Consider the following 14963-nt stretch of genomic DNA (forward strand, 5'->3'; position numbering starts at 1 on the left):
GGCTTCAGAGGTCACAGCTTGTTTTCGGCCAATAAGCTCTTTTAATTTTACTTTTTCTTGCTGATATATGAGCTCGATCAACTTGCGTTTATCAACCAAAATTTCATAACTTCAAGTTCAACTTGATATTGATATTGCTCAGTGAGTCAGGACCTCTGTCAGCCTCCTGGATACTTCGGATTGTTTTCAGTCACATGCTTCTTAAATATGATATCAGTCAATCTTAAGGGATTCAAAACATCCAACAAAACGACGTACAAGAGTACGCAAACCACCAGATAAACTTAAAAAGCGCCTTAGAGCCAAGTGGTGCTCCCTTTGTTTGTTTACAATGATTGTAGTGCTGATGTATTTTTAGGACTCTGAAGGTCGGCTTATAAAAAAATGAAACAAAGTTGTAAGGCAAGTAATATTTATCTGAAAGAACTAAAATATTCAAAAGCCAAACACTATGAAATACATGAATTGGAACGAAAAAGTAACCCAAAAATCCAGCCTAATCACCGGCTCCTAAAACTGCAACAAAATCAGCACTTTTCCCCGCAACTCGTTGTCCAGACGTAAATATGCGCAAAATACCACCCCAAAGAGGTACATTTTCGGAATCAGCGCATCGAGGAGGCCCTGTATACCGATTCTTAGCCAAATCGAAAGACCCCGCCGTTTCCTGTTAAAATGTTAGTTGGTCGTTAACTCGTTAACGGTGCAAAATACGCCCCCAAAGAGGTACATTTTCGGAATCAGCGCATCAAGGAGGCCCTGTATACCGATTTTCAGCCAAATCGAAAGACCCCGCCGTTTCCCGTTAAAATGTTAATTGGTCGTTAACTCGTTAACGGTGCAAAATACCACCCAAAAGAGGTACCTTTTCGGAATCAGCGCATCGAGGAGACCCTAACACCGATTTCAAGCCAAATCGAAAGACCCCGAAAATTTGCTGCTGAAATCGATATATGCTGCTGAAATGTTAACGGATCGTTAACTCGTTAACGATGCAAAATACCACCCCAAAGAGGCACATTTTCGAAATCAGCGCATCGAGAAGGCCCTGTATACTGATTTTCAGCCAAATCGAAAGACCCCGCCGTTTCCCGTTAAAATGTTAATTGGTCGTTAACTCGTTAACGGTTCAAAATACCACCCCAAAGAGATATATTTTCGGAATCAGCGCATCGAGAAGGCCCTGCACACCGATTTTCAGCCAAACTGAAAGACTCCGCTGTTTCCCGTCAAAATGTTAACTGTCCGTTAACTCGTTAACGGTGCAAAATACCACCCCAAAGAGGCACATTTTCGGAATCAGCGCATCGAGAAGGCCCTGTATACCGATTTTCAGCCAAATCGAAAGACCCCGCCGTTTCCCCTTAATTAACACGCGCAGTGGAAGGGGGGGGGGCGGATTTCGCCCACCCCTCCTGTTTTTCGCCAATAACTCGCGCTGCAAACATAATATTAATGTGAATTTTCGGCAACCTGTCCAGAATTGAATTGCGAATCTTCTCGTGCAAGAAATAAGAAAATCGGTTAACAACTTTTGTAGTAATGCGGTGTAAAGTCAAACATCCTGAGCTGCCGCCGCGGCGGCGCGGCGGCGCGGCGGCCGGCGCTGGCCGTTACGCGCCGCCTGAATGGTAGACTGTGCCGGGGCGGGACAGTTCCGTCTTTACATCGCGCTCCTTACCGCTGATTAGATTAGATTCGCGTCAAATTCGGTGAGAAGACTGAGAAATGTACAGGCAATCATATGGTCAAAGAATTTTGAAAATCGGCCGGTAACAACTTGAGTTATGACTTATGAGTGTGTAAACACAAAATTGTGATTGCCGCGTTTCCCGCGTCGGCCGATCCCGCTTCAGCCGGAGACATCTTAACCTTAGCAGGCTTCTGCCATATTTATCGTTGCATTATATAGAAATTAATCATACATACTCAAAAATGTTTGTTCTTTCGTATAGTGAAAGAAAAAAGAAAATCGGCCGGTAACTTTTTGAGTTATCGGCGTGTAAACGCAAAAAAGTCACTCATATGGCAAATTTGACCACATTTGACCTCATTTGACTTTGAAGATATTGACCTAGGGTCATAAAATTCACACACAACAGAGTTCCCCATGGCCCCCACCTACCCTCCAAATTTCGTCTTTCTAGCTCCAGTGGGAGCTGAGATCTTAGGGGGGGGGGCGACATCCGCCCCCCCTTCCACTGGGCGTAGTACTCGCAACCCTTCCACTGCGCGTGTTAAAATGTTAATTGGTCGTTAACTCGTTAACAGTGCAAAATACCACCCCAAAGAGGTACATTTTCGGAATCAGCTCATAGAGGAGGCCCTGTATACCGATTTTAGCCAAATTGAAAGACCCCGCCGTTTTCCGGTAAAATGTTAGTTGGCCGTTAACTCGTTAACAGTGCAAAATACCACCCCAAAGAGGTACATTTTCGGAATCAGCGCATCGAGGAGGCCCTGTATACCGATTTTCAGCCAAATCGAAAGACCCCGAAATATGCTGCTGTGAGGCTGATATTCGTTGCTGCTGAATTGATAGACGTTTCACTCAGGGAAATAGGGCTCACTGAGGCGCCACCACCACCAATGGGGTGGGGTGGAACTTTATGGATTGGGTTGGCAACGGCATTAGGGGCCCCCAATCTCGCAGGGGCGCCTGATAAGGTTTCAAGGACGCATCGGTGACAAACAGCAGTCGGTGACATAGGTACCAGGGAAATAAGCTAAAATTAGAGCGCTCTATTTTATGATCCTGCTCCATGTTGACGAGATACCCCTAAAAGCGTGATTTTCAGCCCTTACCGCCGCATGGCAGTTAGGTAGGGGAAGGAGGGTGCATTGCGCCACCTTAAGGAAAAACGCTAATTGTAAGAGAACCGCTGGAGATATAAGCATGCACTGGTAGCCATTTCAAAGAGGAACTCATTGGCTACGATTTAAGAGCCTCCCGATCAATTAACCCTCGCCCGTATTGGTGTTTTTCCAGCCGCGAACGTATAAGGGGGGTCCGTTGGACCCCCCCCCCCTTTGCCGTTTCGCCCCTGATTGAGCTAGAGCTTCGCGGAAAAAACGAGCGTGCTGCCCGTGACGAGAGGAAGCCGATGATACCTAATTTTAAGGTCCTAGGTCATTGGTTGACCTTGCAGGTCAGGTCAATGACCCAAAAGTCGGGGAAAATCGGGACCTGTTAGAACGTCGTAAAGTGTGGCTGCTATGGGGGTTTTCAGGGTGCTGATCACGAATATCATGTAATGTCTTCATGCATTTAGTCCAGGTCGGGTCAGGTCAGGTCAGGTCAACCAGTAGGGGTCCTGCCGGGTATTCCTAGTAGGTGTCAACCGCCTCTGACAGCTTCGTAACATGTTACGAAGGCACCAAAACTACTTCGTAAATGTTCATATGGTTGCTAAATTCGAATTCAGCTCCAAAAACTGGCCTGGAAACATGTAAAACTCGAAAAGGTGAACCGAGGTCATCAAAGGTCAATGACCTGACCTGACCTTCAGGTGACCTTGACACCCACCCTAATGCATGGGGGCAACATCATATCACATGTTTGAACGCTTGAAACCACGGAAAAGACTGCAAACGCGCGGCTAATGCGAGCCGACATACGCCGAATCGCGATTCCGGCCAAACATAGTCTTGAAAAGTAGGTCACAGGTCAAAGGTCCTTGGGGTCAGGGTCATGAAATTTTCAGGGTAGGTGTAAAATGGATTAACGCGAGGGTACTGAAAGTTTCGTTGCGATCGGCCGCTTTTTACGCGAGTTATTCGTGAAAAACCATGGGGGTTCCGTTCGACCCCCCCATACGGGCGAGGGTTAAGAATGCTTCGTTTGCTTCTGACAGCTGCTTTTTCAGGTCTTAAGACTAAAGATATAATCAAGAAAAGAACGGCGAAAGTTTGGACAGCGTCGTCTACAGAGTTCCGTGCGGGGGGTGTTCCAAATCTTATATAGGCGAAACATATCGAGGAATGAAGAAGAGAATAGACGAACATAAAAGAGACGTTCGAAACCACAAAGATACAAGCTCTTTCGTTATTCATATAGAGGAACAAAACCATTTACCGAAGTGGAAAGACGCAAGAATTCTATGGAGCGGAAAAGGGAAAAATCGACGAAAACTGATCGAAGCTGCGGTGATTGAATGTTTGCCAAACATCAACTCAAAAAGAGGAGATTACTCATTGGCACCAATTTTGGGTAGAATTTTATGGAGGGAACAGAAAGTTTTGCCACGTGAATAGGTCATAATGTTTGAAATATCAATCTCATCGCTCGCGTTCACCCACATTGAATCGTGTGTTTTCATTATCTGTATTGTATCAATGTATTGATAAAGAAATAATCGAAATGCGTTTACATTGAATACAGATAAGAATTTGATATTGTTTTTCATTAAAGTAAACATTTTTCAGAAACATGCAAAAGGGCGCATTTGCCAACAACTGCTGTGAATTGCGCCAGGGGGATGGCGCAATTAGAACCCAATTGCGCCCTATATTAAACATGGCTAAGTGAATGAGACGGAATGCATACACCCCGGCAGTCTAATGTCATTGCGGCTTACTTAAACATTTATAATGTTATTCAGGCTGGATAAATAATAAATGTAGATATAAATCGCGATGTTTTTTGCCCAGGTAGATAACTTTACATGTGTCCGTACGCTTGCAAAAGTGCAACGAAAACGTTTTATGTAACCACTGAAAACAAAATTACCCATGGGTGATGAGTAAACTCATGAACCGGCGGTAATTTTAAACAACCTATTTGGCTGCTCGAGGCGCCGGTAATGTAACTAGGCCTGCACCGGTCATTCCACCTCTCAATTGTGCGTTAACTCATGTCTCTTCACTCGTGTATTATGAGTTAACCGATTGTGAAAAACTCATGTACACTGAAAAAAATCGGGAAACCCCATTTCTTACAATCTGACACCCCATACTCCAAAATACTCCTAAATTAGGCTCCGTTTTCATGATTTTAGGATGTCATGGGTGTTGTGACACCCGACACGGGAGCCCCATTACCTTTTGACGCCCCAAAAATGTACATGACCCCATTGGGAGAGGTTCGGCTAGCGAACTCCCCAAAAATTGCAGGCCAAAAAATTGGAGTGTCGCTGAGACACCCCCGTTGAAACCCCTCTGGGGTGTCATTATCCTGGAGTGACACCCCGTGTTGCATTCCAAAGTGTCGCTGCGACCCTCAGTCAGGGGCGTACCGCCCATACCGCAAATACCGCAAATGCGGTATGACTGGCGGTGCCGTGCCCAGGGGGCCCCCTTGGGCAAAAATAAAAAAATGGAAAGTGTCCTCGCGGGCCGAAGGCCCGCTAGGGAATCTTTGCTCGCTATCGCTACGCATGGAAATGATATAGGAGAGAGTGGGGCACATTCGTTTTCAGCAGTTTATGGGAACACGAGTGACTGCACGAGCTCAAGGTAAATTATGGAAATATGTCAATCATTGCCGCCCTTCGTTCACCGTAGAAGACAACACTGTACCTGCTGTCATGCTTGATAAAAACGCAAATTTGTAATATTCGTGAGCTTTCCAAACTTTTCTCATATCATCCATTTTCGTGATCCTGACTCGGAAACGTGGTTCAGCTTTTCAAAATTGGGGGTGAAGAAGCCCACTCTATTCACGGAACTGCTGCAAACTTGTTTGTTGAAAAAGTGTCATTTTTTCAAAAAGAAATTTTGAAATATATTACTAATAACGTTGTGGGGCAGGTTCGTGTACGCACTGCCTGGGGGCACATTCGTGCATATTTTTTTTTTAGTTTTTGCGATTTATGACTTTATCCATAGGCGCGGGAGCCGGGGGGGGCAGTGGGGGCAGCTTGCCCCCCCAACTCTGGGGCCGTGGGGGCGGTGCCCCCCCCAGCTTTGAGACGGAATACCACATTTTTTTTGCAAATGTTTTCTTTTTTTGTTGAAAAAGCCGAGGGGTGAAAAATAAGTGGCCTAAAACCGGTGAGAAAACTAGATTTGGGGGTTCCCTAGGTTGATCTCTATTATGGTGTGCCCCCCCCAGTCGGAAAGTAGTTCCCGCGCCCCTGACTTTATCTGTAGTAGGTTTCTCTAATGACGCTCGCCTGACTCAGTCTCGACTGCTTGCGACGTCGTGACGAGCAATTCACGCGAACTTGGCGAAGTCACGGAGGCCGGCAGTTGGCACATTCTTGTTGGCCAGACCATTCTTTCTACATTTGTTGTGCAATGCATTCTTGTCGAAAGGAATCAAGTGAAATGACCCCCTGCCAATTTCCTTTGGTAAATTTCTGGTAATGCCCGGTAATTTCTCGAATTTTGCCGGGTGAACGGAAGTGCCCCATCTCTTGAACGAATGTGCCCCATAGGTGGGGCAGTTTCGTGCAAATGTTCAGAGTTAATAAAAGTCATTTTTTCTAATGGAAGCAATACTTTTATAGGATAACTTTTAAAGAGGAAAACTATCTGCAATAGTTCCTTTCCATACTACAATCAACAATTTTGCCATTGCACTAACCAAAGAACAGATATATGGGTTTATCCATTTTTTGCACGAATGTGCTCCACTCTCCCCTATATGGTTGGCGAAAAAAATTTGAATTCGCGTGGTGTTTTGCCTGAGCCGATTGGACGTCTAGAAGTTGAGATATACGCAAAAAATCTGTTCCAACCTACAAAAGTTCTCGGTTAAAAAAGCTACCGTGTCATACGTTGGTCGTGCACACTACAGGGCGCCGCAAGGCCGCGAACGGAAAGAGTAACTCCTCACCCGGTTATAAATATAGTCTGAGATTCTCGTTCCGAAAGACATTTAACCCTCGACGAGAGTTTTTCGGAAGTATAGGGGAGTAGAGCTGCTCTGAGCGATTCCCTGCTGAAGGCACGGGGTTCCCCGCGTGGGGGTCAGGAACAATATGGGGAAGGTGTATCAGAAGAACGGGGGAGTCGAGCTGGTATATTTTACACCCTAATTTGGTAGTTTGACACCCTGTCGGGTGCTTAGGGACCAAAAAGGGGTGCTCGGCTGATATTTGAGGGGTGTCACCTGCAGTCTAACGGAACCCCATGTTGGCCGGCGCTGACCCCCCTTTAGCGGCTGCGACTCCCCACTATGCGTCGAAACCCTCCTGGGGTGTACGCCAAACACCCCATTTTTAATAGCTCAGCGACTCCCCTCAAAACAACCCACTCGGGTGTTATTTTTGACATGACCGTCAATACCCCGTACAGGGTGTCATTTTTTCTTTCAGTGTACTCTTGGTAACTCATTTTGATTACTCATGATATGCGTGTATAGGCTTACTCATATTACACCGTTCATGAAGACACCACACGTTTGACTACATGAGGCGCTAGTAAATGTTACTAGCCCTGTAGCGGTCACATCACCAATGAGTTGCGGGTTAACTCTCGTTCCCTCACTCATACCACATGAGTTTACCGTTTGTGACGAATTCAAGCATTGCTAGTAACTCATGCCATGCAACGATTGATACGCGAGTTAAATGTAACTCATAACATGATGGTCAAGTGAACACACCTATTAGGTCGCTCTGCCGCCGGTTTTTCCACTCTGTCGACTCATCCCCTGGCAGTCAGCCTCACCCATGAGATGAGAGTCATAACATTAAAACATAAGGTTTATTAAAACAATGCATAGCATGCAGATAAACCACGACTATTACATCATTGATCATATGAACAAGGGCGATGAACACAGCACGACGCTCATGCCCTTCCAGACATGAACTTGGCCTACACGCATGAAAAAGCGTTAACGCCATTTCTTTGCAAAACTACCCGGCAGAAACTCAAACACAAAAAGAGACAGAAAGTCCCTAAAGTGCTGCCTCATGTCCCTTCCCGTGCACTCCTAAACGCAGCCGCTCATCGCCGCCACTGCTTTGGGGGCGGCGACACATCGGTCTTCAGGATCACGGCACACATCAGGTAGCCGGCCAGACGGATGGCTGGGCGGTTGAACGACTGCGCAAACACTGTGAACGCGGCCCCCCACGTCAGCAGCTTGTTCACCTTTGCCGTTAGCTCCTTAAACTGCACTGCTGGCACGCCCTCTATGGCGTGGAAGTCGTCCGCCACATGAGGCCGTGGCTGCGGCGCCGATATGAACACAACTTGGTGCTCTTTAGCACGGTGCAGAGAAGATGGTCGATCGCATCGTCTGCGACGGAAAAATTTACCTTCAGAAATCAAGGCCACGAACTGCAAACTTTGATTTGGTACAGTATGCCTCTCGCAATTTTAACCCACGTCTTGCTGGGGGAGGGGGAGGGTGTTTGAACACCCCTTCTGTGGATTTTCGCGAATATCTAAAAAAAAACGGCGGCGCTCCGTGTCACCTAAAGTCAGGTCGCCAGGTCAAGCCAAGTGACCTCACTACTTAAAAAGTTATAAAGCCTACCATAGCTACACCCTAGTGACCGATTGCTTTGAAACTTGCAGCGATTGATAAGAGCAACAGTTTGTACAAAATGTATATCTTAGCATTTTGATGTGGATGGCCTAAGGTCAGGTGAATTTTGCGACCTCTGAGTTAAAGGTAAGTAAATTGGAGACAATCGAAAGGCGCCTCTTTTGGACGTAAGTCATATTGGCCGTTTTCGCGACGGGCTACCCGGCGAGTGCACCTAATTTGACCAAATCTGCACCTAATCTCTTTTACAGCAAATATCTGTATTTTATGAATTTATTTCAGTGTTTTCATCGATGATACTCTCTGATAATATGGTAAAGCAGGCATATAAGCAATTAGTGCAACCACACTTAACATGAAAATGGCACCCGTGACCCCGTTTTATGCCCCTGATGACATCTCATGGTCACGAATGGTATCTGACAGTTTTTCGCGAAGAACTTTTGATACAGGCATAGAACGATGAAAACACCTTCGTTGTGTTCATCTCGACGAACGGATCAACTTATATGCAACCTGACCCTTATCGGTCAGGTCATGACCTTGAACTGAGGTCAAATTTTTAAGTTAACCTTTCAAGGTCACATAATAGTTTATTCAATGCGTCTTGCCGAGAGAAACACGATTCCGGTAAAATAAAGTACGTGAAAGGCTTAAGTCAAAAATTTTTGCTGAAAAACTTTCAGAAAAAAATATATATATCTATTTTGGCAGTTTTTACGTAAAAACTGCCAAAATAGATAGGTACCTCTCCCCCGCATGCAAAACCACTGACGGCAGGTCAAATCTGAGAGAATTAATCAGAAAGAGCGTTAATGGGCTATCAAAGGCGCTTTCTGTGGTTTTGTAGCTCTATTAGTTTCCGAGCTATGCGTTGATCTGATCAAAATTTGAATGTTGTCAAAAATTGAAAATTATCAAAATTTAACCTGGAAATCGGTGAACTTTTGCATTCAATGACCTCTGGTGACCTGACCTTTGACCTGACCAAAAAAGTGACCGAAATAATTTCTTCCTTATTTTTGACGTCCTTTCGAACGCCGCCTTCGCCGTATCGCTACATGGCCCAGGAGCTAAGTTAAAAGGGGGGTTCAAACATTTCCTCCCCCCCAGCAGGGCCTGGAAATCCAGGAACTCCCGCGGGGTGCGGGTTAGAAGATGCTTGTGAGCATAACATTAAAATATGCTTAGAGTAAATAGTGCTCGCATAGTTTACTACAGTGGATATAACGATGAACTTCTATGATCTCTTATAAGAAGCACGAATGAAATTTCACATTTTTCTGCTCTTTTTTTAAATACTTTCCGTGTAAGTGTATACGAGTATATCAAACTGTTAACAGGACGTTCATAAATACATGAGCTTTTGGTACCTATTCGGTTACGGTTCCAACATTCCCGGGTAAAATGTTGTTAACTTACCATCTGTGAGGCATCCAGCTGCTCTTTCACCTTCGCCATTGGCCAAAATCGGGGTCATGGCTTCCCGGGAGAGTTCCAACTCGTTGGTGTCCTGCAAGTCGGCATTTTTTATCCGACTCAGCTCTTTCCAGACCTGAAAACAAAGGATTAATGACGCATGCTGAAGGACGACTATACCAGTAAGACGCCATCGATATTCGCATGGCCGGCTTAAATTCTTCTACTTCTTACTGCAGCGTCTGAAAATTAACTGCCAATCCAGTTCCGTTATCGGTGGTCATACAAATGCGATGTCACACAAGCACATCTGTTTTACAGTAGCATTTATAGTAACTCTCGCAATCCCTACCATGCGGCGGACATGACCCTGGGGTTATGCATGCATTGTCGGTATAAGTACAGACTTGTGCCTTAGCCAAAAATCAAGATCCAAGATCCGCAAGATCCCATACAATGCCAGGATTTCAGAATACTGGATCTCCTTGATCTCATTGAAAAATATAATATAATTTTAGGATCCAAGATCCCCTGGATCGCACGTATAAATAACACTTTAGGATTCCGGACCCCACGCGAGAACGAAATGCCAGAGTTCAAATTTCCTGGATCCAACGTAAATGTTATGTCTGTAGACATAAAATTAAGCGTTAAATTTGAACTTTAGGGCCAGCGAAGCAGGTTGTGCACAAATATTTCTTAAACAACCTTTTACGCCTCGCTAAAGCATTTTGAAATTTAGCAAGAAAAATGTGTTCTCAGAGACTAAATGTAGGATACAAGATCCCCAGAATCAATCCACAGAGCAAAAATGTAAGATTCAAGATCGCCGGTATTCATCGACAAAAGAAACATGTTGGATCAAGGACCAGCAGGGTCTCCAAAAAGTATTGATGAATTTATAATCAGATAGAAGAACTGCGCTCTTGGATCCTGTGGATCGAATCATTTTCGGATATTGGCCCTAGTCTGTCGGTAACAAAGGCAAGGGAAACAAAATACACATGAGGGCGGGTGCAAAATAACTCAAGATGAGCTTCAGAAAGAAAACTGACTCTGAGAGCCGGTGAAGGCGCGTCTGCAGTTGCTCGCACCAAACCACCTGACTCTGACTGCATAGGATCGCTAATTTACAACGCATCAGACCATGTACAATGATTCATGTTATCTATGACAATGTACATACGTACATACTACATACTTTGTTTTCATCGACGACGGATGGTGGCCATCGGGATTTTCCTCTTGACGATGAGGTGTCGCCTCTCTGAGAAAGTGGCCTCCATGGCACCGTCCAGCTGAGGAGATGAGAACATCATGATAGAATCAATTCGACCATGCCTGGTATCTAGATCTCACTATTGGGGGGTGCAGGGGTGGGCTTTTAGAAGAAGTACTTGGGGTGCTCATTTTTAGAAGGATTCGGCCAAATGATTCAATTACAAGTCGTTTATTACAAAAATACTAGATGAACTACGAGGAAGATGAAAAACATGATGAAAAGCTGACCTAGCCTTACCTTATAACCTACTAACTAGACCTTACAAGTACAACCTAAATAGGTACCTACAATCTACCATGGTAGATTGGCTGCAGCCTACATCTTACAACATACAACCTTCCACATGCCTACCACTCGAACTTCATTTGCACATATACCACCTATCCTAACCTATAGATGTTTGCACCAGGGTTTGAGCATTAGGGGCTGGCAGAAATAGATGCTTTAGGCAAAGGCTTAAAGAAAATACTTGATGTTTAATTATTCTGTTAGGCTTCACGCTGGCAAAGCTGCCCGTAGAATAACAGGTTAGGTATCACTGTAGGGGCATGTTGAGCATGACTGATATGATATTCCACATTTTGATGGATATTATGAACCCCTCAAAAAGGCTTTCATGTTATAGACAATACATAACTAGGAGGGTCAACCAACCCACAGGACAACCCAAGGTATCAGTAGTGTTGTGTGAGTGCACATGTAGGTACATTTTCAATGAAAATATGCATTTTGCACCTAAACATACCTACAGGCAATAAAATACGTAACATTTAACACTCACCAGTCGCTCCAGCCTCCAATTCACTGCGTCCGCCGCGTCCCGTGCTGCACTTCCGGCACAAACATGCAAGATGGCGTCATGGCGGTAATATTAACGCGTAAGGCTTGTGTAAAGCAGCTCATGGATAATTCACGGTTGATCATATTTACCGGCGAATCATTGGTTTCCTTAAGCTGCGTTTGAAGAGTTAATGATTTCAAACTGGTTTTTGAACTCATTACTCACGATTACAGGGTTGTATACGACTCAGTCAATAGCAATCAATTCAATCACGACAAATTTGGGAAACCAATCAAATCAATCAAGTCAGAGCAGTTTTCGGGAATTGATTCAATCGACTCAAACGCGACAATGAAAGGAATCAATCAACTCAATCAAACGACTCAAACCAAGCCATACATTAGGTTTTTTGCCCACCAACTTGGAAAAGTGTCCATAGCAGTCTGGTGTACCTACCTACCTACCTACAGAAGAAACATAAAAATATTGTCATTTAAAATTATAAATTGCCATGCCATTCAAAGTTTCTATGTAATAAGGAAGGATACCTAGTGATGGACAGGTGGATCATGATATTGAGGTTCAATGGGTAGAATTGGAGCAGAAGTTTCATTTAATGGGTGCAAAATAACCCAGTAGTTGACTTGCCCCTTAACCCAAATCACCAACTTTCACCTAAAAGTTGTCAATTTAATTTTGGCCATATTCCAACTCCATTTACACTAAATATCAGATATTGCAGTTGAAAGTTGGCTGCTCGGATTTTGGCAGTGTTCGTGATTTGGCCATTTACCCTACACCATGTCTATTTCAATGGATTATATGCATCAATAACATATTAACCATAGGGAAATAGAAATAAATATCTTACCTGTATGTGACGGTTTTGGTTAGACAGAGACTGACGGGCAGCCTGAAAAATCTTTCCACACAATGTGCATTTGAGACGTGGGATGTTGTCAGATTGGGAAGGAAGAGATTTGAAGTATTTAGTGGTCCACGACTCTGGACGTGGCATGTCAATGTTAGGTACCTATGTGAAGAATTCAAAACATTTGTGTTTGAATTTTATTGCAATACAATTTGAAACTGTTAGGACTGGGGGATAGGGATGAGGGTTAAAAAATATATTTAAAAGGAAATGGAGAGGACAGGAACTCTGGAACCACAGTATAAGTTAAGGACAAAGGAAGTGGGAACGAGGAAAATTAAAACGCGAAAACGGGGACGACGGTGAAAACAGGGCGCCTTGGGCGATTTGACCAAGGTTGGTGAAATTTACACGTGACGTTTAGCATGTAGAAGACCCACGAAGGGGGAGCACTTCCAAATGTCACGTGACTAATATGCCCTCCGGCGCCCTGTTTTCACCGGCGTCCGAAAACGGCACGGTGCGACTGCATGAAAACGTTTTGCAAATAAGTATGCTAAGCTTTTATAAATCCTTATTCTACGTCTTTTGATTTTTTGGTAATGTAGGGGGACCTCTCTCCTCATTCGCCCTGGGCTGTGTTGATGTCTGGCCCCGGTGCGGGTCGGCTCTGTGCGGACTTTGATCTCTGCCGTCCGCCCTCGGTGAGGAGTGCATTTAGCGAGGCCATTTGAGGCAAGTCAGTCTTTGGCGAACACACAGGCACTGCATCATTGGGTTTCACCGCCACAAAAAAAACACAAGGGGGGCAGTTAAGTGTTTGTTCTGGATCCCTCGGGCATGGTCCATCCCTGAGGATAATAAAAGGATGCTAGGTGGTCGAACTGATTAACCTTAGCGCAATTGCTCCCGCAGACACTCATCCAGTCTCACACACTTTCACTCATCTGACTCAAACTTGTCCGTATTGCCAAACTGCGACGTCTCGCTTCCCTCCCCCTTTTCCTATCCCTGCAGTCGATCCCACGTCCTAAATTACCTCGGCTCTGGAGTACCCTTGGAACCTTTGAACTTCCACTCTGCCTATCGGAGTTAATCGAAACACATCAATTAATTCTACGCGTTCCGCCTAATGGGCCCTTTCTACTCATCGATGGTCTACATTTGGGATCACAAAGCACGTCTTACTACGTATTATCTCGCGTCTTACTGCATCTCCCGACGACTTACGGCGTATAACTCGCGTCTTACAGCGTCCTTGCCCTATGACGACTAAGTGACGACTTACAGCGTATAATTCGCGTCTTACGGTATCGTCCCCCGATAACCGGCGTATAATCGCGACTTACGGTATCTCTATCCGATCACCTGCGGTTATTCGCGTCTTACCGCGTCCTTGCCCTATGATGACGACGTGACGACTTACAGCGTATATTTCGCGCCTTATTACGGCTGGCACCGTTTTATTGCGTATTCGCGACTTACGGCGCGTACCGTCCTGGAACCGGGACTAGCGTCTTACGGCGTAACTTCCCGAGGCACCTCGTATTAAACTGCCGTCGCAGCCTACCTAAATAAACAAATGCACAATGTCCCCGAAATTACCCGACTCACCGCGATGTGGATCCGTTCATCGACTAACTGCGGTCACTGGGTTACCATTGTATCGCATATAACGTTCTCTGCCGCTCTGCCGATGGCATCCACCCTGCCAGTGATGGATACGTCCGAGCTTGACGCAGGCCCTTCCTATATTTAAATTTTACCCGAACTCTACTGGAGTTATTCCCGAACCTATCGAGGTGTAAGTACCAGTGAGGGACCTATGTTCGCGACTTACGGTGTCTCCCCGATCACCTGCGTATCGCGTCTTACGGTGTCTCCCCGACCACCAGCGTATCGCGTCTTACGGCGTCTCCCCGACCGCCAGCGTATATCGCGCCTTACGGTGTCTCCCCGACCACCAGCGTATCGCGTCTTACGGTGTCTCCCCGACAACCAGCGTATATCGCGTCTTACGGTGTCTCCCCGACTACCAGCGTATATCGCGTCTTACAGTGCCGCCCTCCGGTCACAAGCGTATGTTCGCGCTTTACTGCGTGCTCCTAGGTGTCTTAGTGTCCCGTTTCCGTTTGCTCCCATGTAACTAGACTTGGACGTTTTTTTC

At 45.3% G+C, this 14963-nt stretch overlaps 1 long non-coding RNA gene across 1 annotated transcript; it reads right to left on the bottom strand.

Annotated features, from left to right (window-relative positions):
• Positions 1-7635: 7635 nt before the first annotated feature.
• On the bottom strand, positions 7636-12202 carry LOC122394467. Its single transcript, XR_006258877.1, has 4 exons — positions 11926-12202; positions 11064-11160; positions 9866-9998; positions 7636-8191 (listed from the first exon to the last, which is right to left on the bottom strand). It is a non-coding gene; the product is annotated as an uncharacterized LOC122394467 (long non-coding RNA).
• Positions 12203-14963: the final 2761 nt, after the last annotated feature.

Source organism: Amphibalanus amphitrite, unplaced genomic scaffold (genome assembly GCF_019059575.1).
Source record: "Amphibalanus amphitrite isolate SeventyFive unplaced genomic scaffold, NRLGWU_Aamphi_draft 000593F_arrow, whole genome shotgun sequence".
In the NCBI taxonomy this organism is placed as follows: domain Eukaryota; kingdom Metazoa; phylum Arthropoda; class Thecostraca; order Balanomorpha; family Balanidae; genus Amphibalanus; species Amphibalanus amphitrite.